Source organism: Corvus kubaryi, unplaced genomic scaffold, assembly GCF_017639235.1.
Source record: "Corvus kubaryi isolate FWS band 111438036 unplaced genomic scaffold, C.kubaryi_AGA036_p1.0 76, whole genome shotgun sequence".
NCBI lineage: Eukaryota > Metazoa > Chordata > Aves > Passeriformes > Corvidae > Corvus > Corvus kubaryi.
The window spans coordinates 8,364,169-8,369,541 of record NW_024582063.1 but is presented as its reverse complement, the minus strand read 5'-3'; the positions used below and the strand labels follow the sequence as shown (position 1 = coordinate 8,369,541).

General features: G+C 42.6%; 1 long non-coding RNA gene across 1 annotated transcript; it reads right to left on the bottom strand.

Moving 5' to 3' along the window:
* Positions 1–2,794: 2,794 nt before the first annotated feature.
* Positions 2,795–5,366, bottom strand: LOC121675981. The gene is made up of 2 exons (XR_006020308.1): positions 5,115–5,366; positions 2,795–3,044 (listed from the first exon to the last, which is right to left on the bottom strand). It is a non-coding gene; the product is annotated as an uncharacterized LOC121675981 (long non-coding RNA).
* Positions 5,367–5,373: the final 7 nt, after the last annotated feature.

The window sequence follows — 5,373 nt, the reverse complement described above, 5'->3', positions numbered from 1 at the left end:
CCCCCAGTGTGCTTGGAAAAAAGAGGTAGGCAGTCTTAGGGCCCAGGTCACCCTGAAGGGTTTCTGTTTCCACATCAGTAGCAGGATAGGTTAAATACAGCCTGGTGGCAATGGGGTGACCCTCATGTCAGGAGGGGTGCCTGACCTACTACACACGGCAGCACTCGTGTAGGTCGTCTGCATCTGTGAAGGCTCCAAGATTTTTCTCTTGCTTGTAATCCCTCTCCAAGTAAAAGGGCAGATAAAGTGACCCTGGATAACTCAAAAAGTGTCCCGGCCAATTATCCTAGGGAGCCTCAAGGAGTTATCAGAGGATCAAAGACCCTTCTCTAGTCTTCAACTCAGAAAAGTTGCAGCTAGACAACAAAAGGAGAGGCAGGGGAAGAATCTGACAACTTAATGATTCTACAGCAGCACCGGGTAAGATCTTCAACTTGAGCAAGCAGGTGCCACTCCTTCAAAGTCAGTGGAGAGATGCTGATTTACACCAGGGGAGAATCTGACATAATATGTTTTTTTATTTGCTTGAGTCCTGCCGTGGCTCCATAAGCAAAGGTTAATGCAGGTCTGCCAGGGGCAGGCTGGAGTTAACACAGAAAGGCAGTTGTGAGGTTGCTGATTCTGATAAAAGCAAATTGTGAACTGCAAGCATCTGAGTGTTGAGTGTCACATTCACACCTAACTGCTGCCCTTGCCTGTTCCCCACAGTCATCCAGCTCTGTCATCATGATATGTTCCTGAAACCACATTTGTGCTGCTGTCACTTTTTGTCTTTGGAAATTCGTGTACAGGCTTTCTATAACGGCATACTAAAAATGCTTTTAAACTTCAAATGAGTGGATTACAATATGTTTAACCCAGGCAAATCACTTCCATATATTAGGTAGAAACTTGAGTCTTTACTTCTTCTAGGTTTGCACTTGCAGTGGGGATGTTAACACTGATAAAACTGTAGGAGGCATCTGATAGGTGAGGGCAGTGAAGAGTTTGCTCCTTTCATGAAAAAAAAAAAAATTAGGAACCTCTTTCCAGATCTCTGGGTCTTTCACTGTCACAATGTCTCTAAAGAGAAGAGACAGGTTATCTCCGTAGGGTTGCTCATCTTCTCCACTTCCACCAGCCCTTTTTGGCTGGGAACAAAGTTCTGACTATCAAACAGAACCACAGCATCTGCAGAGTATTTTTGCCTGTGTTTCAGTACTGGGCAATGTCAACATTGTCAACATGTCAACAATTAGTAGCACAGATGTAGAAGATAACATGAGGACAGATTTTGAATGTCAAGGCCAGGCCCCTCTAGGGCTGGGAGCTGGGAGCACATCCGCCTAGAGACGCATTGGTGACACACCACCCTTGCAGCCCCCACCAAATTCTGAACTCACTGCCATCCCTGAACTCCCACCTTGCAGGTTATTTCCTAAAAGTGATTAACCGCACTTTTCTTCTTTGAAAGGCAGCATTTCCCAGCTCCTGCTGAGTTTTTACCTTCACACTTAATCTCTGGTTCACAACAAGTAATACAGAATTGCACTCTCCTGCTGAAAAGGTGTAAATCTGAACCCAAACTATCCATAAATTGCAAAGGTACCAGAAACAGCTGCCTAGCTACAGCAGGACAGAGTTTAGGACAAGCCATGAAATCTACCCACAAAACCTATTAAACCAGCTTACACCGAGGTTTTTTGTTACTTACACTGCACTGTGGGATGTGCTTCCAGCTGCCCTGGTTGTGAGTACCTGTACTGGTGAGCTGAAAGCAGCTGATGGTACCAATAGGTTCAGGATTAAAAAAAAAAGAAAAAAACAAAGGATAAAAAAAAGACAAGGTTAGCATACCAGATCTCTCTGGAAATAATTGCATTAAATATAGAAAATATAGAAAATATTATATACCATTTCCTTTGTCCTTTCTCTCCCCGCAGGCTGCTGGCCTATGATTGTTTCTTGTACCTACCCTGTAGCTGATTTTAGTGTTTATTCCTAGCTCCCCCTCCAGTTTGCTCGGGGCCCTGTGTCTTAGTGAGTGACTCCCTGCTCCCTTTCCAAGTTCAGAACCTTTCTGGCTAAAGTCTGTGGTGACACGTAACACAAAAAGACAGCTCTGGGCACAGGGCATGCAGCCGTTCCCGGAGAGTGCAGGCTGCAGTTCGGCGGTACCGTTTCTGGAAGATTAAGTGATTAAGCCTAACTAAAAGTGACTAACTGGGATGGATCTTTTCCTGTCAAACACACAACGTTTTCCATAGAGCGGCTCCAAGGTTGTGAGTGAAGGTGAACAGCTCTGCTTCTAAAGACTCCTTAATTTTAAGAAATTCAAAGAGCCCGCACGACACTTTGTTCTGTGACTTTCTTAAACCTATACCCTACTTCACATCCTTTCATGAGCCATCATCTTTCATATTTAAAGCAGACACAACGGAAGTTAAAAAAAGATAGAAGAGATGAGAAGTACAAGTCTTTGCAGATGTAAGGTATAATTTAGCAAAGTATTTTATCACCCAATCCTGCCAGGTCCTCAACATGTTCTGCAAGCACAGACTCCTCCACTCATCTTGTGAGCAGTGGGGAGTGAGAGCACTCCAGTCTTTTTCTGGTTGCAGGAAACTCCCTGGTGTTGTTCATTCAGCCTTTGCATGCATATTCATATGGCTAAAGCCTTGAGAGTCTTCACAAATTGATTACTAAGTCTGTGTTTTGCAATAAACCATTATTTATTTAGGCATTCATACTGATTCATAAAAACCCACGTTCAGATTTTCTGATGAACATGGTATGAAAACACAGATGAAATAGGGAGATCCAAAAGAATATGTTTTATTTACAGGTTTTCCATAAATACAGAAAACAGGAGATGGGATAAATACTCTAACAAAGTAGCCACCAAACTGTTTTCATTAATAACTTATCAAACCAGTTTTATTTTTGCAAACATCCAAAGGAAGCTGAAAGCTATGCAGGCAGCTGGTTGAATTTCTCCTGGAGGGTTTGAATGGGACTGCAGGCCGCTGCTGAATTTCACTCTTGGGAATAAATCCATGCATTATCTGTTGGAAAGCAATATTTTTCAGGGTGGAATAAAGCCTATTTAGTAAATTATTATTTTTGTTTTTAAAACTAAATGACTCTTTATTAAAAAAGAGACCTACTGAAATTTGAATTTTTCCTCATTACCTGAGGCATAATCAAATTGTCAGCTGTTTTACAAGGGTGATAATGTGGAACAGAAGTGTGATAACATTTGCCATCATTCCAGCTGGTTCCCCCAAAAGACTCCCTCCCACAAGCTTCTTATCAGTGAACCCACACGATCTTAGAGAAGCACAAGTTATTGCTTAGAAGTGATCTGATAATGAACATCTTAGAATCATTAAGGTTGGGAAAGACCTCCAAGATCATCGAGTTGATAGATATGAGCTGTTAGCCTTCTTTTATTTGGACACAGTCTCATTTGAAACAGAAATTAAATGCTGACTTCAGGAAAGAATTTAGGAATTTGTCACTGATTTCAGCGTGACCAGGATTTTGCTACTGGAGTATGTCATCCTGTTTTCAGATTTTGGAAGCAAATGCTGAAACATTTCGTTTTGCTAATGTAGAGAGTAAAAAAGCTGAAAATGTTTCAAAATAGTTTATAATGTTATAACATGATACAGTAGCTGAAAAGATAACTTGGCATTTTAAGGGTACAATTAAAGTGTATGTGTTTACTAGGGATTTTTGTAAACACACTTATTAAGGACATTTTAAAATCAAGATTGGTTATTTCATAAAAGTTCTGCTCTACTTTGAGCATGAGTTAGTTTAAGGAATTCAAATAGCTTGTGCAGCGTAAGAAGTCAGAGTAGGTGCATTTAGGAGCTGTGACTATTTGTCTAACTATAATGGATCTATAAATTAATCAAACTGGATTGACCATAAGGGCAGTTTTCCAGTTAATGTTAATTCATTCTCAAAGTGAATACATTATCGATCACTATTTTTAAATATACTTAGGTATAGAATAGTCTATAATTAAGAGTTCAGGCCTTTGAGCTTGACATCCTCAATCTACCGAACTGGGATGTAAATGGCAGTCCTCACGCACTAGATGAGGTACTTGGTTAGACACTGCTCCTATTATTTTAACTGGATACCCTAATTCCATCCCTGCAGTTCTACAGTTGGTCATAATCAACATCTAGCTCATTTGTTGAGGGTGATAGCATATTTTTCAAGGACTGGACCTATTTTCATTGCTCAGTCTTTCGTTGTGAAAACAGTGATGTTTTAACTAATTCAAATAACACTAGTCCAGAAAGATACATTCTTTTTGCAGTGGATCCAATGACTTCATCATGTTACAATGGATGGGAATATCAGAGAAGTTAAAGATGTGCAACTGGATATAAATTAGTTATATGGAATGGTGTATTGTTAGGGCCCTGAGGGCACAACTAGGGCTTCATCTTCCTGTCCCACTTCCCTGGGGACTCCCACCCACTTTGTCTGCTGCTGCCCCTGGGACCTGGCTCACCCCTGACCGTGCCTGGGGCTGTCAGTGAACCTGCAGGGACAGGCTAGACTTGCCACGTTCTCTCCCTGCCCTGGTTATCCAGGAGGCCACAACACCTGAGCCCCCCATGACCTGACCTGGAAACCTGCTCACGACTGAGGTGCCTTGCTCTAGGAGACCTTGCTGCTTCTCTCAGTGGCACTTCATCACCCTGGTGTGAAATAAGTTTCAGATTACCCCACTAACTGCTCTGCTACTGCAGTCAGTATATTCCTTGCTGACTCTGCTTCTCCGGAGCTCCAAAGGAGAAGCCTGCATGGATAACAAGCAGCTGCTCCTGAAGATATTTAAAAGCTATTCCCTGAGATAACTATTATTTTCACAGTATTACTGCATAGCAATAGAGCATGGACATATTTCTTGGTCCTTTGGCAGACAGAAATCTTCCGAATGTGATAAAACAAAGCCAGCCACTTCCTTTGGCACAAGAAAATTTGTGGTTAGGCACAAAAGTTAAAAAAAAAACAAAAAACCAAACTAAAACCAAAAACAATATCTCAATGCAAAAAACACCTTAGAAGCTGGGAAAAGCCACTGCTGTGAAGCAGGAGAGTATAATTACCTCAGTTTTACCTTTCTTCAAATGAGTATGACTTGCTTCACTGACTTCACTGGGAACTGTATTAGGTGCTAATATTAACGAGAGGGCTGAGAGGCCAGCGGCAGAGCCCCTTCCCCGGTGCCCTCGCTGCCCGACAGCCGGGTGGGTCTCGGGGATGCTTCCACCGCACACAGGTTCGCGTGGGCAAACCCTCCCCGACCCCAGCCCAGCCCGCTGGCCGCAGCCGCAGCCAGGCCTCGGCGGGCAGGCGGCTCCCGGT